Source organism: Mastigoproctus giganteus, chromosome 13, assembly GCF_048544385.1.
Source record: "Mastigoproctus giganteus isolate SK-2022 chromosome 13, ASM4854438v1, whole genome shotgun sequence".
In the NCBI taxonomy this organism is placed as follows: Eukaryota; Metazoa; Arthropoda; class Arachnida; order Uropygi; family Thelyphonidae; genus Mastigoproctus; species Mastigoproctus giganteus.
The window spans coordinates 29,125,747-29,152,458 of record NC_143587.1 but is presented as its reverse complement, the minus strand read 5'-3'; the positions used below and the strand labels follow the sequence as shown (position 1 = coordinate 29,152,458).

Here is a 26,712-nt window from a genome sequence, read left to right as displayed (position 1 = left end):
AGAGCGCTAATTTGGATATTCGTGGAAGACTAGATCTCATGAAGTGGTCATTGGAATCAATTGACTGCCACAGCAGCCAAGGCGGAGAGTTTGGTAAAGTTCGAAGAGTTATTGGATAGATTATAAATTTTTCCTTTTTTTTTAAGCCAAAAAGCACTAAAAGAAAAGACAAAGAGAGACGATGAAAACGAGAGAAAGAATGAGAGAGAAGGACAGCACGACGAAGATAAATAGAGACGCACACAGGGAGTACAGCACCAACTTGATGCCTTGTACGAAACCGTGACCTCGGTTTACTTGTTCGATCCCGTAAATGACGAAGCCGTGATCTGCACAGAAGAGCAGCAGAACACGCTCGGGGAATCACATTAGAGGCTCCCCTTTCCCCAATAGCGGCAGAAGAATGCTGTAAGATTATCCTCGCGCGCAGAATGTCCCGGCGTTCAGGTACAACGCTTCTTTGTGGCTTTGAGGGAAAGAAAGGATCCGGCGTTCTGCGCCGCTTTAATGAATAGGAATGGAGCGGAGAGGATCCGATCCAAACCAATTTCCTGGCGACGTAAATGAGCCGTGATAAATACGTTCACTCTGCTGCCGTTATTATGACGGGATGTTGCTGCGGTGGATACAACAGTAATTAGCACGCGCCATAACTTACTGCCAGCTTGGGGGAGCGAAACGCGAGACATTTCGTCTTCTCAATACGGGGCACATTCATTTCTCACGAAGATAATGAGGGAATCAAACCCGGTTACTGGATACATCGCTCCCGTTCCGTCGATTTAATTAATCAAAGGAAAGGTGAGAGATTTCTGCCTGTAACTCTATTGTTCCAACTGCTATTGCTAAATATTTATAAATGCTAATTTTAACCGCAATTAACAGCGTGGTGGCTAAGTAGACACATGTGACCGCATCAAGCGCCACCAATGCTCACTTTAATCCGTGTTAGAATTTCATTAATGGTCGCTTTAATGTTTATCTACTCATTTTCCCAAACGTATCGTAAATCGATTAATAAAATCACGAAATCTAATAAAATTCCCGCCAAAAAATGAAGAAATGCGCGCATTGTTAAGCGCGCGCGCTTTCATTGTTATGAAACTGACAATTCCATAAACTTATTCATTGTTGCCATGCTGTGACGAATACTGATTGTTGTGAAATCGACTTCTATCTTCTGCTCGTTTTGAAACAATCGGTATTCGTCACAGCATGGCAACAATGAATAGCTGCAAAACAAATCTTAAATCCATCAATAAAATCATGAAATTTAATAAAATTCCCGCCAAAAAATGAAGAAATGCACGCATTGTTAAGCGCGCGCTTTCATTATTATGAAACTGACAATTCTATAAACTTATTCATTGTTGCCATGCTGTGAAGAATGCTGATTGTTGTGAAATCGACTTCTATCTTCTGCTCATTTTTGATACTCGTGTCTTGTACATTGTTGCAAGCTGCGCTTTGTTGTGAAAACAACACGTGAAATTGTATTTCTGTTATATTGTTGTTGTAACAGAAAACGATGCAGATTTGGAATAAAAAAATTTATTTAATTTCTGAGCATTAGATATTGAAATTACAATAAGCAGAATTTTTTTGTTAATCTGCAAAAATGAAAATAAATAAATAAATAATAATAATATAAAAATAATAAAATAAGACGTAATTATGGAAACGAAGTAGGGCATGTACGGATCGATTTAGTGAAGGGAAAGGTTATTGATTCGTATTCAGCCATCTGTGAACCAAGATTGCGTTACGATTTCAAGTCAAAATTAAGTTGGATTCAATGGGCTGTAAAGAAAGTGAGATATCTTTATCAATGACACTTTCTTAACCCATCGCTCTATTTTCACGGATTCGGATGGGTGGATGAAAATGGACGACTTCACCAAAGCAATTTTTCAAGGATTAAAAAAAAAAAAAAAAAATCCGAAAAAGAAAAACCTATGTAATTTTACACTCCATAAAATGTATTAGGTCGTTGGTGCTGCCATCTGGTGATAAATAGTGCATTTATTGCACTTCGGGGAATTAAGTACACGTACTATTGGGTTCCTTTAAAATGCCTATAAATTATCAAAAGGGGTTAATTAAACGGCGTTTAAGAGAATTTAATTAGTTCCTAACAACTTTTTGGGAAGATAAATATATCGTTTTTCTTATATTTCCAGCGTGTTTGGGTCTAATTGAAATTTTTAAAGGCAATTGCGGTTGATCCAAGAAATATTCGAAGTTTTAACTTTTTTATTTTATTTTTTTTTAATTTTTATTGGCGCGTTAAGAGTAATAACGTTGCTTTCGAGACAAAGTGGGCGTTTTTTTTTTTTTTTTTTTCATGCAGTAACCCCGAGGTGTTGTATAAGTGCTAATTGAATCAAAATTCGCGTTGCCCTCTCGAAGGGAAAAATAAGTTAAAAACAGTCAAAAGCAAAGAGAATAGAATTCAATTAGCAGAATTCTAATGAAACGCGATAATTTTACTAGTTGTTATGTGTTGAGAAAAAGATAGTTAAAAAATTCTTTTCTATTGCTTTCGGCTAAAATGTAATGTAGACGGTGTTTATAATCAAGCGCCAATTCGCTGTATTAAAAAAAAAAAAGAAAAGGGGAAAAAATGCTTTAGATATATTTAATATTGAGATCTCCATTGCGAATACATTTTCTATTAACAACACAAATTAATAATTAAAAGAAAACCATGCGATAAATCTCAATAACCTCGATTTAAACAAGTTCGCTGTGAAACGCCATTTCAATTGTTGCGAAACTGGCATTTTCCATTGTTGCGAAATTCCATTGCTGATTTTCCATTGTTGCGAAATTCCATTGCTGATTTTCCATTGTTGCGAAATTCCATTGCTGATTGTCGCGAAACGTTCTTTTTTCTCTTTGTACTGATCTTTAGGCACTTTTGCATATGCGTAGAGCGCCTATTGTCTTTATCACATCAATCTCTCTGTCCGCATGTGACACTTTGACCAGCAGTGAACGGAATTACATGAAATTTCATATTTAACTCTTTTAGAAAGATTTTCCGAGCTAACCCAAATTTCATTAAAATCAGACAAATAGAAATCGGAAATTATTATAATTTTTTTTCCAAATATTGTTTGTTGCAGTGCGCATATTTTTTGTTATCAGTTTACTAAATATAAAAAATCACGAATTATTGCTATTTTCTTATTTAAAAAAAATAGTAATAATTCGAAAATAAAACGAAATGCTTTACGTTAAGTTTATAAAAGGAAGAAATTTAAGAAATATAAAAAAAAAAAAAAAACTAGTGCTCTTGAAAATGTACGCACAGTGTGCATTACCTAACTGATTTCCTGTGAACTTGAAGCAACTTCTTTCGCTCTATTACGTCAACCCTATTACATCAAAGCATACTTGACAGAAACTGTTTTTGATTGAAATATATTAAGCCTAAAACTCATCCAATCGAAATGTTTCGAACCTGAAATGACACTGTAAATAGAATATACTTCGCTGTATCTTTAATACATAAAAGTTTACGTTTCGATCGAAGAGATTTCCTGTTCTTTTCCGAGTATCGAATTGGCCGGATATTTTTATTGCTGATCAAAGGAGAAATACGATGTTACTTTGGCATCCACTTCCAGAAATATTTTCCGATTAAGAAAAGATAGAAACACTCGTAAGAAATCATCCTGGGAAGAAATTTCTCGTTCGAATGTTGGATAACTGTATTTTCAAGTGAATACTTGTTTTCCCAAACATTAAAACGGAGACCTTTTTCTTCTTCTTCTTCTTTCTTTCTTCTAGGGGAATTTAGATCTGATTACAAAAAGAGACAAGGGACTGTCAGAAATGCTTACCCCTTTCTATCTGGGAATACAACGTTCTGGGATCGGATCACATTTCGCCCGCATCTTTGGATAAGTGCGATTGATGGTCTCTCTGCGGCTTCCATTTGAAAAATAGATCATTCGTCGAGGTTACTTAACAGAGAATTGTTTGCGAGGCTCCGAACTGGTTTAAACGGCCAGCTTCTATCTCAATGATGTTAAAAAAAAAAAAAAAAAAACACTCGGATTAAATACGCCTTTTTATATAAATGAAATGCTGCGAAGCTTTAGAGAACTCCGTTTCCATGGAAACAGCATCACTTTATGTGGAAGAATTCTAAATATTTTAAATTGATTGGAACTTCCCTAGAATTCATTATTGAGAAACAATTCAATCTATTGCCACTCCATTTAATAATAATATATTTCTTAATCCGTTAAACGTATTAATCCATCTTAATCCGTGGATTAAGAAAGGTTCTTAATCCACGTTATTACAAAACCCATCTTAATCCGTGGATTAAAAAAGGTTCTTAATCCATGTTATTACAAAATCCATCTTAATCCATGTTATTACAAAATACATCTTAATCCATCGTATTATAATAAAAATTGATTAATAAGCGTATTAAGCTATTATTATTGATATGTGAAAAATCAAGCTAAGGAATATATTTATGAGAGAATTGTTTAAGAAACCGAATAGATTTATGGAGATTATGAAGGTTATTTTTAATCTTTATAACCTTCTTAATAACAGTAGACTTGGCGCATCATGGCCTTAGTAGCCTTTGCGCCATTAAAACCGAAATCAAATCAAATAACAGCCAGATTTAAATAATAATATTCATTAATCGTAATCGTCATAAAGCTGTGATTTGTGAATATTAAGAAACAGATTAAATTTACGAAGATTAAGAAACTTTAGATTTATGGAGATAAGATATTTCGAACCAATCAGCCATTAGAACTATCATAAAATGGTTGAGTTTTAAAAATTAATTTCTTTCCGATACGATTTTGATTCATCTCAGCTCCTTGTATCAGTTTCCTGTGTTTTTTCTTCTTCTTCTTCTCCCTCCACCCCATTACGCCATCGCTGCTATTACTTAATTAAACAAATCCCATACCTTCTGTTTAACGTGTGGATGCTCATCCACTAATTAACAAATGTTAATTACTTCGAAGAAGATGCGAATGAAGTATTGTCATTATAGGAAGGGAACTCTGTCATCACAACGGCAAGCATTTACACGTAAAATTCGACTCCTTTCCCCACACCCCTTATCGTTAATGATGTTCAAATATGTTCACGGACTTCAAACTATGCTTTCGATAAGCTCCACCTATTAATAAACTGCCGGACTACCCCATAAAGTGATACCACCTATCATCATCATCATCATCATCATATATATATTTATTTATTTATATATACAATACTGCGAAAAACAAGGGAAAATAATAAGAAGGTACTGCTAAATAACTCATGATTTCAACGTCTTCTTCAAGGGTCAACCATCGAAGTTACGGGAAAAGCAGCAAGAAGTAGGGCCTCTGTTTCTGACATGAAATATACGTTAATATGCGGAGGTAGCAATAAGGAATTTTGAATCCTTATTACGAAGCTTCGTTTAAACTTTGCACCAGCTAAATAATATGATCGGTCTTACCGAAAAATTGCACGAGACTCTCAGTAACTTAACTCCTTTTTTTTATTTCTTAGGAAATAAAGTAAACAAAGATAGCCTAACTAACCATGATAAGTAGACCTACCGAGATAGACGTTTTTAATCATTTTCTTACAGATAAGCCAGACGAGAGAATTTTGGTCTCATAATGGACTTATGTAAGTAATGGTAAAGAGTAGATTAACAGACTTGCAGGTTTTTTTTGCTTAAATTTTAAACAACAAATAACAAATCTTAGATAATAACTGACTATTTTAACAACAACTGCCTTCTTTGGAGGGAGACGCTAAAGCAGGCGGTAGTTATTAAAACGCGGTAGTTATTTGAAGATGAAGATTTAATGAAGCAGATAAGGCCAAGAGCCAGGTTAGTGCTGGAGATCCACGCTGTTAGTAATGGAATTAAAATAACCCAAACAATTTCCTAAATAGATAATCACTTCTGAAGACGTCTCGGAGTAATAAATGGTCTTTGTTTAGCTAAAATGAAAATTTCCTTCAGTTTCTGAACGCTATTGAAAGATACTTAATTATTTTTTTATTATTTCAATGCGCATTTGCATAGGCATCTTATTATCCCCCAAGGTGGAGCCACGTATTCTTTAAAAAAAATTAATACCCGTTAGCGTTATTAACTTTCAAACGATTTTTAATTAAAAGATTTTCATAAGAAAGAGCGCTACAGAATCATAACAATATTGTATTTTATTCCCTACATAAAGATAAATTAAATTTTTTAATTTTTAAAACTCTTTACTGTAAAAAAAAAAAAACGAAATAAAAGAAATACGCCAAACGAAATAAAAAACGCGATATTGCAAGATCTGTAAATCTAAACAATGAACGCACGAGCTAAATGTCATTTCAGTGCTGCGCACGTGACAAAAAAAATAAAACCTGATACATCGAAAGCAACTGCAAACAATCAATCACAACAATGAAAGATATTATGTCTCTTTCACCCACGTGCTCTGCAAACTAAACAATCATTTCTCTAATAAGCAGACGACTGTTACTGGATTTTTTTCCTTCTTCAGGAAATGTACATCGTAACCAGAATACGAACGATTTTCTTTTTTTCGTCTGTTTTTTTTTTTTTTCTCTGACTTATTCAAATGCTTCTCGGTAGAGGTACACGGGGTTATCTGACGCTGCAGGCAGTTCCTTTTCGTTTCTGCCTTATCTGCACTCGACAGGCTATAAAATGCCTGGCTTGCGCACACCACCTGACACGTAGGCATATACATAAATGATTCATTACAATATATTCTTGCTGCTTTTCTATTTATTTATTTATTTTTTTAGTTCAATGCTTGCTAGGCATGTAACCTGAATTTAAAGTTTTAAAAGTTGAAATATTCAGCCTTTAATTTTCTAGAGTAGGCTTTGTGAGCTGCCTGTTGTTTTCTCCATACTTTAATCATGCAGTAAGCTGTATGACTCGTTATAAAGGCAGAAAAAATCCACTTTAATGTTTGCGTGCGTCAATAAGTCCCTGTTTATAGAAGAGATTAACCTTGAGCTTAATCTCTAAAGTGTAATCAAAACTGGTAGCCAGCTCACAAAAGCGCTGTATGACCAGTCACATAGCTTTAACTTATAAGAGTAATCCGATGTTAATTAAATAAGAGAAAAACAGGACCATCTTGTTCTTTCATCTGCTTTGGAGGCCAACTGGATTTAAACTACTTTGACAATTCGATGGTTTTAATTCGCACAGCAAACTTGCCCTTGAGGTGAGTTACCCTGGTATTGCACTACTTTCAAACAAATAGCCCCGCTAATTTATTTTTTAATATATTAAATAGTATATGTATTTGTTTTGCGTTTATGGAAGACATTTCAGGATCGAATCCAGATTTTTAGAACCTCGATTCGATCCTGGTGATTCGCGAGTCTATTTTTGATAACCAAAAACATAAACAAGTGATTGCTTTAAAGAAATATTTCTTGTTTGTTTTAAACGTCCGTTTATTTTATATTTCTTTACGTATTTCAAGTCCATCTTTGAAGACTTCATTAATTTCGTCCTGGTAGAAGCCAGAGTGAGAATTTCACGAAACCATCCCAAGAGGGATGGTGAAATATCTATCAAAGAAATGTCAGTCCTTGATAAGCGCGTCAGAAGGGAATAGTTGTCCAGACATTCACTGGGGCAAAGGTGTCAGCATATTATGACAGGCGCTATATCGATAAAAAGACAACTGAGAACTGTTGCAGAAGAATTGAATCCGTAGACACGAAAAGAAAACATTATCCATCTAAAAAAGTTTGATAACTTTAAATATTTCTTTTAAAATACAGTATTGTAGGAAAAGTAAGCTTAGGTTTATCTGATTCAATCCCCACAGCGCTTAAAGTAGAGGAATGTCTTAGAAGTTCTAAGTCCTCATTAGTTGTCATTTCAACTAAAACTCCTTTATTTTGTACCATGCGTACATTTTCAATTTTCAGCTCTCTGTGTTCATCTCTTAATGATTTAGTTAATAACTCTTTTAACTCAAAACCAGAGGCCAATTTGGATTCCTCCACCGGTCTAAAGATAGCCAAATGTTGTGGTAAACTCTGCGTTTTATAAGAAACTCTTGTCTCTTTTTGTTCAATTATCTTCTTGTGTCTCTTGTCCTGTATACGAATTCTACCCTGAATGCGCTCGATTAAAGAGGACCGCCGCATCACAACAAGCGAATTGTGCGATGGAGTAGGCATCTGGAAACCTGCTGTGATAATTATCATAAATGGAACTAGGCTACAACAAGGTTTGAGCCCGTTGGGTCTAGAAAACGCTGACACGTGAGAAAACGAAGCCCGGAAAGTCATCTGTATGGAACTACTCCAGCGCTACGAAAGTGAAGGAGAATCTTTTCTTTCACGCATAGTCACTCTTGACGAAAACTGGGTCCACCATTATGACCCTGAAACGAAGAGGCAGTCGATGCAATTGCACCATCAAAATTCACAGGAAGAAGTTCAAAAGACAGCCTTCTGTCATTAAAGTCATGGCGGCAGTGTTTTGGGACAAAGATGGGGTCTTGCTTTTGGACCTCTTGGAGCGGGGAACCACAATCAATTCAGATCGATATGTGGATAGGTTGAAAGGGTTGAAAATTGTTTGTTTAGTTCTGCCTTGAATTTATTTAACCTGTCAACTACCACAACGACAGATGGAAGTTTGTTCCAACAATCAACCACCCTCTGGCTAAAAGCAAATTCCAACACATCTATTCTACAACAGTCTATCCTCGATTTCAGTTTATGCCTCCTCAGTTGATTAATCTGGGCAAGAAGAAGAATCCCATCAGCATTGAGCATGCTCAAAACACCTCAATCAGATCACCTCGCAGGTGCCTAGTCTCCAGATGCTGCACCTTGCAGAAACTAAGCCTTTCTTCGTAAGACAACCCTTTCGTTCCCCTCGCCAATCTTGTTGCCCTTCTCTGTACTCGTTCCAGCAACTCTACATCCTTCCGAAAAATGGGGCCTCCACATCTGTACGCAATCCTCAAGGTGTGGTCTGACCATTCCCTTATACAAGGGGACAATCATATCATCCCTGATAGCAAAATTCCTGTATAATGATTGACAAAACCAAATCAGCTCAGCTACCTGAGCAGGATCATCAACAGTCGAACTATCGATATCAAGTGGACCAATCTGATTCATCCCTTTCTTTCTAGAGTTTACATAAGTAAAGAACTCTTTGCTGTTTTTCTTTGCATCTTTGGCCAGGTATTTCTGGTAATCTGCCATCGCCTGCCTAACCTCTTTTGTGACTTGATTACAGACCAGCTTATATCTACCACAGTCTTGATCACCTCAACAAATGCTAGACTCCGATTAACATGGTGTAAGGAGTGCGAATCCTGGACTGTAGAGCAGTGGAAAACAGTTGTATGGACAGACGAGTCGAGGTTCGCACTCTACCAGTCTGATGGCCGTTCCTGGGTGCGGCGAATGCCAGGGGAATATCTCCTTCCTGATTGTATCCTCTCAACAATGAAGTTTGATGGGAGCAGTGTCATGGTATGGGGCTCCTTTCTTGGTTTGGCTTGGGCCCAATACTCTTTATGGACAAAACCATGAAAGCTGCGCAATACCAGGACAGCCTGGACAATTATACACTTCCAACATTATGACAATACTTCAGGGAAGGCCCATACCTGTATCAGTAAGAAAAAGCTCCATTCCATACTGCTCGGGTCGTAACAGAGTGGTTTGAGGACATGAGTGTGGAAAAGTTGGATTGGCCAGCCCAGAGATCTGTTCTGAACCCTATCTAGCATCTCTGGGATGTATTGGATGGCAAGGAACGTGCACATCGAGATTGCTCAAAGAACAAGGCCAATTGGTGGCTATGTTAAAGGCCGAGTGGAGGAACATATCACCTGACATTTATAAAAAACTGGTTGGTAGTATGCCGCGAAGATTGAAGGCCATCATAAAAGCAAAAGGTTTCTGCACAAAATATAAATGGCACGATAGAAGCTCTTTTTTTTTGTCTAAAGGCAGAAATTCTCATCAAACAGGAGTTCAAAATCTCTCAAATTCTAAAAGTTAAATTTTAGGATATTTGATGGTCTTTTGGTGATATACTGGTCCCTTGAAAATTTAATAAGAATCATAAAAACCTTGAAACTATTGACCACTGGAACACCTATCCCATACAGTATTTTAAACGGGTTTCTGGCTGTCCCCAAACACACAGACGTTCTTTTAATTTTGGGAAGGGAGTTTAGAGTCCTTGGAAGGGAAGACTAGCCAAAGAAAGACTCTCCTACATCGATGGGGCAAAGGTATGCGGATGTTCCCTTTATTTTTGGAAGGTAGTGTACAATCCTCTGAAAAGAAGACCAAAGAAAAAGTGTTGTTCATCAGTGACGCAAAGAATTCGACCGAGCGGGATGAAAGTTAAACGGATTTCAGGCAGACGATAAGTAAAAAATAAGGAGAAAGCTGAATGCCAGTTAGTGTATGTACACTCAGTGTCAGAAAAAAATTTACTCGCTTTAAAAGCGTCGATTTATTTATCTGAACTTTTGTTTACCATTACCAATAGGTAATGGTAAAAGGCAGAAAATAATGAGACCATCTAAAAACTTATTTATATTTATTTAAAAAAAAAAAAAACAGACGTCTGTACAATATACAACGCCCTCTGGAAACATTATAAGCCATTATGAATTTTGGCAAGTGAGTCCAAAATATTTGATTTAGCGTACTTTTAACTGTCCATGTTCCCGTTGGTATATGTGACGGTGTTATTTATACCATTTATAACAAGGAGTCCCGCAGGGCTCCTCTTTGGTCCCGATTTTGTCTGGCATCCTTTTCGACAAGTTTTCAACTATGTCTATTCTATCTATATAAAAAGTGCACACGGGTGTTGTTATAACGAATTTGTTAGCTTCATTTGATAAATATGGGGTGCACAATCTAGGTTTCCACAAAATCAGCCAATTGACACTCAGAAAGCCACCGCCATCTATAAAATACTGTCAAGAATAAGTAAATATTTGCTTTCTGAAGGCACTTCAGAGCGATAAAGAAACTATTATTCTTGCCAACTGCTGGAAACATTGTACACAAAAGGTAACTAGGCAACTGCTACCAAGTAATCAGTTCTTATGTAAACAAACTACACGCGATATTTATAGCTACCGATAAGGTTCATTTACAATTTAAATTGCCAAGTTTTTTTTTTGGCCTGGTTGCCTAGCAACCAATATGAACACCGTATAACGAGGAACCGAGGTGAAGATAGCTTGAAGAATTTTCGGTACCGACTTCGACATTAGAAATTTTTGTTAGGTTAAAGTGACCTACTAGGGTCACTACAGGAATGAGTAACCGATGCGATGAATATTCAAATTAGAACAGTGGAAGTAAGCACGGATGTTCGCATTTGTAATAAGTTGCATTTTATTTCGAAAGGATAAAATGATCCTATTTACTGTATAATACACTCACTGACCAAAAAATTAGAAACTTTTATCCGGTATCTAGTAGGGCTAACTTTTTTCCGAATTACAATCGGTACAGTTCGTGGCATGGGTTCCAGTAGGTGCCTGAGGCCTCCTAGCTCCATATTTGATCATTCCTCCATCAGGATATTTATCAACTACCTTTCTGTTTATACTCCGAGACGACCACATTGGTCAAAGGAGTTTACAAGATAGAGAAGGAATACAAGAAACAGCACCTATTTTGCAGTCGAGGGCTTGAAACCCGGTCACTCAAAGTACGTGTACTTAGATACCCTCGCGTATGACTACTCAGCTACCCAGATATTTTCAACTGGATTCATATTTGGAGAATTAGGCGGCCAGGGTAGATCATGGAAATCTTAGGAATGTTCCTCGAACCATTCAGTACCATGATACCACTTCCACCCGGCCGCTTGAGGACACGAGACAGATTGGATGCGTGGCTTCATCAGGTTCACTCCCACAACACGACTTGGAGAGAGAGAGAGAGAGAGAGAGAGAGAGAGAGAGAGAGAGAGAGAGAGAGAGAGAGAGGGTGGTCAAACATATCGAAATATGTATGATAAATATCAGCTCTAACCATGAAATCGCCTTCTCCAAAGAGGATTTAATGCCTGTCAACTAATGATCTCCATATTGTTGATCACACTTTACCCAACGCCCACAGGGACCGGATTCGAGAAGATTTTAATTCCACCAATAATTGATGGAAGCAAGTTTTTCTTCACGAACGAGTCCATAATTACCTCTCATCCTCATTTACTACGAATTCTTGTTGCTTGGAAAAGACGATGGTGAGACCGAATTTGGAGTATTCATGGTCTACAGTCTTGAAGAAGTATTGAGCTGCTAGAAAGAATTCAGGGAAGAGTAATCAGATTGGTGAAGGGGTGCTAATCGATATCCATATGAAGGACGGCTTCCAAAGTGCAGACCACCACAAAGAGTAGTAAGCAGACATCTCAGGGGAAGAGAATTGGATGGTCACTTTTTACCAATGATAAACGTACCAGTGATTGCTTCTTGTCGGAAGATGCAGAAAATGTCTTCTTCCTTGTATCATTTACTATCCATCCTGATACTATCCCTTCCCTTGTAAAGTACCAGTGCATTTTAGAGGGGAAGGAGAAATAGATCGATGGCTCGTTGGTAGCATAGTTGGTATAATCACCAACCTTCCCACATCGGGTGGAAAAGACCCGAGTTCGAATCCCTTCAATGACTCGATGAATTTTGTGGGTCTTTTTCAGAACGTGGCTGAGTTAGTCGGTCACAAGTGAGGGTAGCTTTGTTCCCCCCTCCGGGAAATTCGGATTTTTCATCCAGCAAACAGCAAATGGACCACAGAACAGAAGAAAATTGGACATTGTATTCGGCGCAATATGGCGTAAGTTGCTGATGTGCTTAAAAAATCGTACAACCACATGATGGGTTGAGGAAATATCCTATTTCTTGCCCAGGGGGCTCTGGCCAATGATGGACTCAGTTGAACAAATCAATCTTTTCTGTTACCAGCCGCCATAATCGTCTTGTATTCCAACATTTTCTTAACTAGTTAAAAAGAAATGATGGATCTGATTCGTTTTTCCACAATTTCGGAATCATCTAAAACGATAAAAATCTCTTAGAACTTCCTTACACGAAAAATAAAAGCAGATTAAAAGATTTAGGCTTAACAAGCGTAACTGAGGAATTTATTAGAAGTATTAAAAGTAGAATCTGTGCATTCTACAACTTCATAACGCCCTCATTATCGACTATCTACCTTCCGATAGCAAGATCTTAATTATCTTTCAACTGTTTAAAAAAAAAGGGCCGGATTCTCAGCCCGAAAACAATTTATTGCTGCTTAAAATGGTGCTAAATGGGCGATTAGGCCAATTTCTGCCCGAAGCTTTTAGTGGATAAAATCAAATTGGCCACCCCTGTTTGGTGGGCCGTATGTGTACACGGAGGTGTCGTGCGGGGAACTACGTAATTAGATTTCGCACTTCGGAACGCCTTCGTCGGAATTACCTCCGTAATCGCGTTCGTACGAAAAGTAGACGGTTATAAAATGAAGCGACCTCTTTAGTTATAGTTGCGAACGAGCGTTTTCTTGACGTCCCCGGATATATTTATTTAATGAGGATGCAGTTTTAATTTTACAAAGTGCTTCCATCCAATCTCTCAGGTGCAGCGAGACTTAGTTCACGGTTTAAAGTGGGTTTGGAGGGGGCCTAAGAAAGGGGCATTAATGATCGTGTTCAAAGAGTGATTGTAATAAAATGCAGTTAATAGTTGGGACAATCTAACGCTAATAAACTTAAGTACCATCTGCTGAAGTACGCCAAAACATATTAAAAAACCTTCCTTCTACGGTTCAGATGATCTTGGGATGAAATCGGCTCAATTACTATACGCAAAAGTCAATCTAATCTTTGATTAGATTGATTTATATTTTCCATATTGCTCTCATTTTACAACTATAGTCTCGAAAACATCTTCGAAAAACGAAATAAAATGTAATTTAAATAACACGCCTCGAATAATTAGCCCTTTGTGGTTTTCAACGGTGCTTTCTTAGCAGCCTGTTTACACTGCTCAGAAAACTGCATATATTCCCATATCGTAACTTCCAGGTGCCTTTCTTCCTGTACTGTTTTTAATTCAACTCCCATCAAGTGTTTAATTTATTTTGGGGTTGATATTCCCCAATTAAACTTAGCTGCCACTTTTTTTGACCATTCTTGAAAACGTTGACATTTTAAGACGGGCTCTGTAAATTCAGTAAATTCGAAGGAAAATGAATTATTTAAGTATCTGATATCTTGAAGAAATAATTCTTACACAGAACGTTTCTATGACTACGATTGTTCTACACCTTGCATTTATTGGCAAACTTTGAATATGAAAACTGGTACGTATTCTTCGCTGCCATGGATACCCATTTAAATCCATCGCAATAAAGATTTTCCAGTAGGGCCATAAAGAATTTAAAATAGTCATTTGTTTCTTCAAATCTCTGGAAAGCAAAGTTATTTAAAAGGAAGGTAATGTGATCTTAAAGTCGTTAAAAGCGATTGAGATAGCTGCTGAACGTAGTAAAGGGACTTTGCACACAAATCGATAATATTTATTAGTTATAAAATCAGTTTGCTGCATACTTTCTGTACATTTTCCACTTTAAATGGAAAAAAGATTCAACAAATGAATTTAGTTGTTCCTTTAATGATGCCAGTGGCTTTATTGTGGCTATTATGACTGTTTCCGAACAGCAGTAATCTTAAGTGCTTCGGACAGTGTATACAACGCCAGAATTAAGGTGAGATGAAAATATCCTCTCTACATAAACTGTCAGAGAAACCTCAAGTAACAGACATAATAAAGGAAAATTAAAAAGCTTTCTTGAACTTTCAGAATGCAACTTCAAACCAACAGTTCTTTGTTTCCTAATATTTATTTCAGTAATTAGCCCTCACAGTTCGCAATTAATCTTTACACTGAGTTGGCTTTGCATAGGCAGTATCCCCTTATGTCGGAATGGACGGGTCTGTGAAGCTGGTGAAGGCCCAAAGTCGGGAACAGCTGATATAAGATTGTAGTTCGCAGACGTCCTAGACTTGAGGGTAGGTATCCTAATAATTTTTCAGTAATTAGTCCTCACAGTTCGTAATTACTCTTTACACTGAGTTGGGTTTGCATAAGCAGCATCCCCTTGCGTAGGAATGGACTGATCTGTGACGCTGATGAAGGCTTAAAGCCGGGAACAGCTGTTATAAGATTGTAGTTTGCGCCTTAGACGTGAGGTTATGTTTCCTAATAATTTTTCAGTCATTAGCCCTCATAGTTCGTAATTAGTCTTTAAGCTGGGTTGGCTTTCAGTAGGCAGCATCCTTTTGTGTCGGAATGGACTGGTCAGTGACGCTGGTGAAGGCCCAAAGTCGGGAACAGCTGAAAAAGATTGTAGTCTGCACACGTGCCGATCAGTTTGTGGGTGTCTAAGAAGAAGAATGGGTTAGCTTCGAGATCAATCTAGCATTCTCAACAGAATAGGTTCCCATTAACCATGCCCACAAAAATACATAAATAAAAAAAAAAATCCAATATATTGTATGAGGTTTTCTAGCTGTGATGGAATACCTCAGGACGAACTTCAATCCTTTTTCAAAGTTGTGACGCTGGTGAAGACCCAAAGTCGGGAACATCTTGAGTAATTCAACCTATACGTGAGGTCAGGTTTCCTAATAATTTTTCGGTAATCAAAGTTCGTAATGATTCTTTACACTGAGTTGGCTTTGCATTGACAGCATCCCCTTAAGTAGGAATGGACTAGTCTGTGATGTTGGTGAAGGCACAAAGTCGGGAATAGTTGATATAAGATTGTAGTTCGCACACGTGCCAAACAGTTTTTGCTTATCTACCAGGAAGAATGGGTCAGCTATGAGATCAATCAAACCATGAACACAAAAATACATTTTTAAAAAAAAGTCCAAATACGTTATTTATTAACTCCAAGCACTTGTTCGTATGAGGTTTTCTAACTGTGATGGAATACCTCAAGACGATCTTCAGTCCTTTTAAAGTTTAAATTAAAAATCTTAATAACAAATCAAAAAAAAAAAAAAAAAAAAAAACAGCTATGTCAATCATCTTCTAGTTGCTCCTACATTATCTTGCTGATGTTCTATCCCCCCCTCTTCGATACATCCTTAACTTTTGTAATTTTTATTTGGACGTATTAATCATCGCAGAAGTGTGCGATATGTCCATAAACCAAACTCGATTTATCATCCGAACGACGTTTGGCAAATTTCCGACCCTTGCACTGTAAAAAGCAAAAGATCGATTGTTCCTCTATGATTAATGAATGTTAAGAAACTTAAGATTAAACTTTTCAGTCTATCTTTGAATGTTTGCGATGGGATAGGAGATCTCTGTAATTAATTTTGGCCCTCACAATTCTTCTAAAAACCTTCCAGAAGATAAAAATTTAGGCTTAACAACATAGCCATTAAAATTAGGCTTAACATTTTGCTAAGCCTAAAATGTTTTCCACAGAAAATTGCAGCGTTCGCTCTTTGAAAAAAAAAATTCCACTTTCTTTTGGCGTTCCAAAGGTTATTAGGACTTCAATAAGACCGAAAAAAAGTGTTTTCCAAATATAAAATTGCGCCTAATATGAAAAGTTGAGTCCAGATAATTGCCTCTTTTCGGATGTTTGCCTATTTGCAGTGATACAGAACTCATCTTTCAACACGCAGACATCAGAAGAAGAGGATAAATGGGGGAATTCTGGGAGAAGTAATGCTTCATAATTTAGTATCGTAATCATAATGGCCAAAACACTTGATGTGGTCCGCGTTTCGGCTGTTAGCGTCTATTCATTCCTTTTATACGAATCCATTGCGCTCTCTTCGGTGTCTCGTCTGCCAAACGCGGCCTCTTGAACTTCGTCTGCCGGCGCATTTACTTCCGGAACCAAATTAACTTCGTTTCAGCAGACTTGGCAAATAGAGTCGCCTTCTCTTAATCAGCTGAATGCTGTTAATCTGACGTCTTGAGTTTTTGAAGCGCCTTTGCCGAAAGGCTTAAAAGAACCGGCGTTTGCCATCATATCTTTCCTTTTTTTTCCCCCCCTTATTTTTTCTTCAAATTCTAATTTGTTCCGTTTTCAGAACTGGATTCCATTTAAAAATCTGAATAGCACATCTCTCTTAAACGCTTTCGTCAACTTAAAAATGAGCAAAGTAAATCGGTTTTTGTCAAAGGTGGCGCTCGAATATTCTCGGATCTTCTCTTTCAGACGCCTCCTATTTATTATCTAAACAACAAGTTTAATGAATCACATAAAATGTATTTCCAACAAAGAAGAGATTGTCATGGACACGCTAATATAATTCGACGCATTTACTACTAAAATCAATTACATTTATGTCACTTTTCGTGTTATAAGACGCGCCATCTACCGGCAATTCGCCAAACGATGGTGAGCAGCCGATAGAAGTTAAACGAAGTGATGTCGCAACAATCACGCGCCACGTTGGCAGACGTGATGAAAGACAGTATTTCAATATTTAGTTATTTTGCCCCTCCAAAATAAGCAAATTTCACCATAGATGGCGTTAGTATCGATTGGAAGAGAAGTTTCATCCCCCCCCCAAGCAGAGCGGTCATTATATCGGGAGGGCGTTATGTCGATTGTTCATAAAATAGCATTAGGTTAATGAGAAATTGGCCGACATCAACCACATAGGACGTTATAATGTGTGGGACGTTAAAAAGAGGGTCGCTATGAATAGCTTCGACTGTATTCCATTATTTGGTTAAGGCGGGGCAAAATTTTTGTTTTTAATTATAATTTTTTATCAATTATAATTTTTACAGTACATAGATGGCGCTAGTATCGATTGGGGGAGAGTTGAACCCCCTCGTTTCGCTATCCTTTCACTCTGGTTTAAGTAATGATCGGTAGATGGCGCTGCAGTAGATCGCTATGTTTATTACGCAAAAGTGAAAAGCAGACGTGATCTCTGAAATGTTTCAAAACCTGTAAATAAACCGCGAGCGAATGAAACGTGCGAAACCAAAAGGGCTCTAAGGCCTTGGAACTGAGGAGTGAGGATTAAACAGATTAAAAAAGCAGGAGAGCATAATCCTCCATTAGGGTCTTCCATTGCATAACGAACACGAATCTCCAAAAGATCTCAGCATACACCAAAAGACAGCGCAAAAACGAGTTCTTTATTACACTTCGCAACGTTGTTATGTTCTATTCTGTTTCCAAAGAGCCCTTCGGCAAACCCCGTTGCTCCCATTAATTCTTATTTTTCTTTTTTTCTTTTTTTTTCCCCTCTTTCTTTAATAACCTGATCCAAAAATGGGTCGCGTGGAAAGCGATAGGAATACCAAAAGCCGGCCAACCAGTTCTCACCATAACAGTCAGTTTCAGCTTAGCGCGCGGACATGTGGCTCGTGCTAGAGACAATGAGTGAACGCGCTGCTTGGCGCGAGCTCGATTGTTGCAGATTTTGTAGATTTCTATCCGCGAAAGATGCAGACGTAAAATTTACACGAAATATGAATTGTCTGTAGGCAGCACCAGCAGCAGCGACCTCTGGATATTTATTCCTCTAAACTCAATGGTGAGTGTGTCTTATTTTGTTTTGATAATCTATTTTTGTTATTTATCGTAATTTATTTATTGTAAATAACAATAACATTTAAAAACTGCGCTTTTTTTTTGTAAATTTTGGCATTGATTTTGCAATAATTTCGGGATTTTTTCCTTACCGTTCGCCATGTGTGGTCCCCTTGGTGCTTGCGACATGCGGAAAACAATACGAGTGATTACGACAAGTTCGTGATGTCCAGGTCATGACACGTAGTCGTATGCGCAGACTCCTCCTTGCCGTAATAACTACACAATACAATTGTAAAATAAATGTTTGGATCGTCCTTTACATAAGTGGGACAGCAATTCGGAGGTAGATGGAAGTCAATAGGCGGAACAAGCGAAAGAATAACAATCGGTGTGTCATCCGCGTGGATTTTCCACTCATTACCTTTAAGGGACGAGCACACAACTTTCAGACGAAAGAACACCAACAATAATTGTGAAGAAATCGAAAAAATAAGTAAATAGAACGATCAAATAATAACAAAAAGCTAGGCAACTTTCCATTGTTGTTCTCTTCAACAACAGAAATTACATCAGTCATTGTTGGAAAACTCAACTAACTTTTCTTTACTGTTGGCGTCGATTTCAACAATGAAAATTGGTGTTGTATATTTCCCATTAAAGTTGCAGGTGTCAACAATGGAAATCAAAACGTACATTTCGTTTTGTTACCATTGTCGTCTGCAAAACAGGAAACGAAATTGTTGTCGATTTCAACAATAGAAACTGGATTTTTCCTTGGCAACAATCGTCTTTCTTCGTATGCGTCACTTTGATAATTGGTTTTCCACTACGAGGACAAATACGGCCCGACAATCGGCCCTTTCACGAAGAGGGCAGATAAATCGAAAAGACAAACTCAAAGGCTGTTAGAATTGCACATTACGTCACTGATAGGGTATTGTAGTTTATTTATTGGCCGTACACGGAAATGTCGTCAATTTCCTTGGTCGCCGTAATCCTACCCCCGAAAAACAAGTCCATAACACACGCGGAGGTGGCAGCGGAATCCCGGGATTGTGGATTGTCCGACTTCCTCGTTCTCGTAAGACATCTAAGACCTCTTATCAGTCAGCGTGTCGAGTTCATTTATCTTCGCAAACCATTGACCCGGACAATCAAACTTGTCAATCGATATCCCACGACCTGCGGTTAACGTATGGTGGGAAAGAAAAAATAAATAAATAAAATAAATAAATCAAAATCGTGTAGAAGGTTTTGTTTCTTGCAAGCCCGCGATTGAACCATCTTTACACGATCTGGCACCATCTGTTTCCTCCAGGTCCATTCATCTCAGGAAATACAGTCATTCGATACAGACGTCAGACATTTCCGCGGTATTTTCCTTTCGGCAATCGGAATTGTGTTAGCTGTACTTCCTCGCTCTTGTCAGTTTCCAACAATGGAAAAACAACGTTTGGTTTTTTTTTTCTTTCATCGTCTGCTTTCGATATCATCAGTCAGTTTGTTTGATTTAAACAATTTGCACATTTCTGTATTGAAAGCATCGTTCGTTTCAACAATCAAAACAACTATTCGTCTGTTTACTATTGTTTTATTCAATCGGACAGCCCTGTGTTGGGTAAAAACGGATACCAGAATGAGTCTTGTCTTATGGAATCAATGCCAAAGAGATATATGGCTGTCACCATTGCTTTATAAGTTCTATTATTCTGGTGAGGTGCTGTAGATGTCGTCTTTTCTTATCTTTTCAATAATGAAAACCTTATTTCGTTATAATTTAATTGTTGTCGGTGTTAGACATATATATGCAAGTATTTTACCTTTCATCTACATTGCCTTACCAAAATATTAGACAACTTATTTAATATTACATAGGTCCACCTTTAGCAGTGGCAGAGATTCAACTAGATGTGCACAGGCATCCGTGGTGATGTTCTTTCCTCTCTTTTTGGGAATGCCTTTTCAATCGGTCCAGTGGTAAAGGTTCTAGTACAAGAAACCTATGAAGTTCCTCTATAGGTCTCTAGTACCACTTGATGGATCATATGATACAAGAGACTTATAAGTAGTCGGGCAACTTCGTTCGCCTACGACGGAAGGAGTGCTTCACCAATTTATTGGGGAATGTAAAGGAAACCTGCATTCTCGGATAAGTTTGGTGAGGCAGTATATATATATATATATATATATATATATATATACTTTTTTTTCTAATTTTTCTATTGTTGGTTTTGCCAATACAAATTAGACGTCTGCTTTTTTTATGCCATATTTACAGGGTAAAAACAATGGAAAGTTTCTTTCCATTGTTGTCAATCGCAACAATTGAATCCAAGCTGCGCCTGTTTATGTATTCTTGCAATTAATCATTCGAATAATATGGAAATTGACTTGTTTATTGAAATAAACAAACCACGAGGTTTATAGTCCCAAAAGATTTTCTTTCTTTCTTTCTTTTTTCGACAAAGGTGAATGTACACGATCAGCAAGATACATACGACAACCTTCTGGACACTTGGGTAGGATTTGAAAAAAGTTCGTGCAGGAACGTGGGTAGGTGGAGCTAACTAGTGACCCTGGTTTGACTGCCGGAAACGGCGTCTCGGGCTGCGATAGCACTTGTTGATAGCACTTAGGCGAATAGGGTCTAGCGTAGAAGTGCACAAGGCTTTTCCTCTCTAATGGCTCTGTTTCGGACTCGTTGCCAATAAATATTACACTAAACTAATTGCATATGACCTCTAAGTTCACGGTCGAGACTGTCCAGTCCGCACTACTTCTGCTCGTATTGTTTATTTTTTTCTGATTTCCAGTTATTAACAATGTCGAATAAATTTAAATTACGTTTTTTTTTTTTTTTTTTTGGTTTACCATTGTTGTCGGCTTCATCAATAAAAAGTAGTCTGTTTCATTTTCCATTGTCGCGATATTAACAATAGAAGCATTTGCAGATTCCGGTTGTTGCACGCTGTAACAATACAAACAGCTTGCACATTTCTATTTCAATTGACAAAAAAGTTGTAAATTTCAACCTCGAGCTCACGTTTTATTTAAAATTTTGCCATAATTTTGATACTGTTTTAAATTTTATACTTTTTTTCGAGATGGTTTTGTTTGTAATTAAATTTATACGCGAATTTGTAAGCTACAAATCATTATACAAAAATGGTGAAATATTTGAACTCGCCGCCATCTTGCGAAAGATGTTTTTTCCCCTCACTTTTGGCACTGCAGTGTATAACGTTGGTAGATATTGCAAATGCCGGCTAAAAATGAAATAATGACGTCTCGTATTTTATTTTGGGACTAGGGGGTTAATGTAAATTGAAACGTACGGTAAAATATGGCGGAAAAAATAATATACGGATGTCATTAGGGTGGAGAAAGTATAAGTTACTGATAATGGGGAGCAGACGACTTGTAAGGCAGTACGTTATCAGATCCCGGCAATCTTAGGAGCTTTTTGCACTGCCCGGATGATAAATGGGGAACCCTCCCGTTCAATGGATGTTCGTGGCGTCTTTTGGTGATTACAGGGGCACTAGCCCTCTTTCCCTCCCACAAATTATAGGACGTAGCCTCTTCGGATGACCCAGTTTGGCACTTCTCCGATGTGCGAGATACGAACTGGGCAGCGGTAAAGACCGGATTTTTGGAGTCGCAAAGGATGAGTTACGTTCTGAGGAGTAGACAAGGAATGGGGTTACTGACTCTCCAAGAGAATAACGAGATCGAGTTGCCAAGGGATAAAAGATTTGGCCATCGAGACGCCGAAGTTTTTATTAAATTAGAAAACAGCGCCACCTAACTGATCACTTTGTTGTTGCCGATTAGGTGACAAAATCTGTTGCGTTTTGTTTTTAAAAAAACTCGTGATTTTAGATTCCGCCACCAGGTGGCGCTCCACGCAGATTGCGTGTCGTCTAGCCTCGACCAGAGAGTCGTGATAACGCCGCAACTCGCCCGGACAGATTGCGTACTTCGATTTGAAAATATTTCGGTTGCCATGGTAACCAGCTACTCGTGACGTCACTCGCCCTTAGATGTACCGCGGGAAAGTTTTTATGGGCGTCTTACACACCTGTTTCGAACACGCCATTGAAGCGCATTCGATTCGAATCCGACGCTTATTGTTACTTCCGGTTAATAAATCCGAGGGCCCAAACGAAATAAAGCGTTTTCACGCGCTTCTCCAAGTGACGATCGGAGGTCGCGTTGCGCGCCCGCTGGCGGCAGGTCGCCTTCACCCTCCCGCGTATCGACGAACGCTCCAAGAAAGGTATTCAAGGAGAACAACTCGACGGCACGTTGCCGCTAGAGTAGGCGAGTCACTTGACGGAAACAATGCGGACGTACCAGAGGGTGTTCCGTAAATTACCTTCGCACGCGGCGGCGGGGGATTTTAAGTGCTGGTGTAGGTAGAGGGGGGTGGCAGTGTCGGCAGGTAACGGCACTTAACTGAACAACCGTTAGAATCGGGAAGTGAAATTGTATACGACTGAATCCCGACTAGGGCTCCGCGGCGCCCTGGTGTGCCGTTTTTTTTTTTTTTTCCTTTTTCTTATTAGCGTGTGTGTTTTGAATTTAATCCAATTAAATTTCCTTAATCTTAACGAAATTCTATTTTTAAATTCTAAAGGAGATGCGCATGGTTTGAAGTGTCCTCCAGTTAGAAGGCCGGTGAACTTGATGGCTCCCGTCTGGTGTAAATGCGACATTAACGACAGTTTAAGTTAAAAATTTTGTCCTAAATTATCTCCCCCCTCCTCCCCCCTCCAATTGCTCCTAATGTTCTTTCGTCGTTCACACAAACCCCCAATCACTGATATCACGTGCAGTGTAATGTGGACTTGATGCTTCAACTGGAGACCCGAGTGAAATTAGCATTTAAATTAAGCACTCCGTCTTCCAAGATTGAACCCACCTCGCCAAGTTGCATCCATGATTGAAACCGTGATGCGCGTCCCCAATAATGCCCCTGTAACGTCGTGTTCCTCCTAATTAGGACAAATAATTAGAGTGAGCAATTATCATAACTTTTGTGTCTATAACTCGGTAATAATTGGGATATTTCGGAGAGGGGGGCGTTGCATGAATCAACTTCGGCTCTTTTCCACGTTCCAATTTCCGTCTAAAAACGGCCCTCGCGTGTATTTTCTTTTGGTGTCCCCATACTTTTGGTATGGGGACACCAAAATCACTGTTATTTCTACGCTCTGCAAATCATTCCGTTATTTTGAATGTCTCATAATAGAATTAAATAATTCGAATGATTTGTCATAATCGACGGAAAAATGAAAAATCGAGTGATTTCAAATGATTCGTCATAATCAAATAAAAACATTCGAATGATTTTAAATGATTTGTCATAATCGAATAAAGAGATGAATCATTTAAAATCATTCGAATGAAATAATTCGAATTTCCTCTTTTGTGGTAACAAGTTGTTACCACAAAAGAGGAAAATTTTGTCACTAATTAATTAATCAATTACTTAATTAGTTCATTAACTCACCAGTTAATTAATTCGCAATTTAAATTGGAGAGCAGTCTATTTTTCTCTCAGAGCTGCCCGCATTAATCGACAATGGCAATATTTGTTTCCGATTGGCCTATCCGGCCCTCTCTCATATGTTAAATGAAGTATTTAAGTGTAAGTACTTAAATGCGAGCATTTCGAAGGCCAAGTCGACTTCAGTAAGCTTAACCCCTTAACAATCACCCCAAGAAAGATCGCGTGAGTGTAAGCCGGCTCCAAATGTGTGCCGAATTTCATATTTCCATTTTTTTTTTTTTTTTTTTTTCTCTCCTCCATTTTGTACAGAGGAGAAATTAATTGCCTTCAACACAGACTCGTTCAAGGACTCACTGTCTTAGAAAGTGTTCTTTATTTCAAAGAAAACCTGTTTAGTCGCCTGGAGCTTTTTTAACAACATACCAAACTCCCTTTTTTTTTATTTTTCTTTCTTTCTTTCTCTTTTTTAACTTCCCGTGATTTGTGTACAAATAAAGGATTTTTGTTTAGGCTCGTTTTCGTACATTATTTTCTGCGTTTTTCCACCATTTTAATTCCAAGTATGAGAAAAGTCGCTTGTTAAGTGCAACGTGTGTCCTCAATACTTTTTTACAGGGGCAGTAAACGAACCGGAGGGTATGTAGGTCATGCTAGATAGCGAAGGTAATTTATATAATTTTTCAAAACTAGAAACGTAATTTATAGTGAGACTTACACTGTTTTACAAAACATCGAAAAACAAATTTTACCTAAAAATTCATAAAATATACGATGGAATTAATAAATAAGATGTCTTTAGGGCCCTAAGTATCCCTTAATGTATTTGTTACAACATTCCCTTGTTATTGTATATCTGAACACGTACTTTTACTTTTTTGGGATATAAAGTTGGCAATATTGGCGCAGTCACTTTTCGAAATTGTAGCCGCTTTTACATTTTACCATTGTTGAAAGCAAAATATTTGATTTTTACCACGTGCAGCAGGTGAAACTACATTAAACTTTAAAATTATTTATCGGAAATCATCCAAAATCATTGGAAAAGCGGTTTTCCAATAACTTTGGCTCCTACAAAAAAACAACCATGAGTACCATTAAAAAAAAAAAAAAAAGAAATTACTTAAATATACAAAATAACGCCCAGGATGTATTTACAACTTTCTTCTTTTAAAGGTGGCAGGTGTTCAACCAGATGTTAGTGTGCAACGCCCTTTGGACCAGGAACTAAATTCTTTCAGAGAAGCCAACCCTTAACATTATAATGCGAGTCTCCAGTCGGACTATCCCTGTCGCATAAAAATCACTGTTATTTTGTAGCCAAAAAAAACAGCTACAAATCACCGGAAATGTCAACTGTACTTAAGTATTCGGTACATTTCCGAAAACACCCAAAATTTTCATAATAAATTCCTCTGTACTTTACATCTGTTTGTTAGCTGCGAGTCACGTGACTGCCAAATACGCAATTTCTTGTAAACTCTGACCTTATGTTGCCCTCCCGGATTATAAACAGAAAATTGAGGCGATAACAACTGATTATAAACATTGGACACAGTCTGCATCGATACACGTGTCACCTCCTACGTGTATAAACTGGTGCCCTCATGGATGGCTCTCAAACTGACAATCGCGCCTCTCGTGGACTCACTGATATCGCCCTGCTGTTCTTTGATATTATCTGGGATGTAGAGCTCCTTATAAGAATTCTTTCAATCTCCAACGGGATTTGAACCACTGATATGGTTTACTTTCTAGTGGTTTTCTAAAGTTTTGGTAACGGAGTGTACACGTACAAATTCTTGTTTATCCTAATTTGCATAAAATTATTCATTCCGTTGGTGGGTGGGAAGCCCTTTTTTGCGAGTTGAAGAAAAAATTTTCTTAATGATGTACAGTATTAACTTAAAATAACAACATTTCTTTAGCATACAAACGTTTCGAGTTTGTCCTTTGGGAAATGGTTGTAGAGATGAACCTTTCGTAATCTTTTTCGCTTGGTTGAATTATTTATTTATTAGTAAACAAAAAACGGAATTCCAAAACTGTTCTGAAGTACGCAACCTAAAAAAAAAACCTTTTACAATTCCTCGCGGGAGTTCCAGAAGATATTAAGCAACAAATTAGATTTTAAATAACTTTATAATTGCATAAAAGTCACGGGAGGATGGAAAATATACTGTAAAGATGAAGGAATAATTTGCATAACACTTATATCAAATGTGCATAACAAATATTAAAAAAAAAAACCTTTGAAATTCGATTATTTAAAAATGTAAAATGTCAACTTTGTCGTAGAAGTATTTTTACTACCTCCCTTCGGCTGCCTCCTCTAGGGGAGGCAGCCGAAGGGAGGTAGTAAAGGCTATGACAGTTAACCAAATCCAAAGAAACAGAATCTGTCACAAAGACTATTATCATAGGGCCGTCCTAAGGTCACTTCACCACAGGACGATAGATGTACTGTCCACTGCGGATACACGGACTAATAGATTAACAGTAGCCACTGGCAAAGGTGAAAGTGATTCTTGCACTGATTCATACCAACTAAGAAATATTGAAATATTGTTCAAGGTTCAGGCCTG

At 37.7% G+C, this 26,712-nt stretch overlaps 1 protein-coding gene across 1 annotated transcript in view; it reads left to right on the top strand.

Moving 5' to 3' along the window:
* The first annotated feature begins 18,597 nt into the window (after window positions 1-18,597).
* The window catches only part of LOC150075907 (uncharacterized), a 32,094-nt gene continuing 23,979 nt past the window's right edge, over window positions 18,598-26,712 (top strand). The window contains exon 1 of the mRNA XM_090388047.1: window positions 18,598-18,616. The gene's annotated coding sequence lies outside the window, so the exon portion shown is untranslated. The remainder of the gene's footprint in view (window positions 18,617-26,712) is intronic.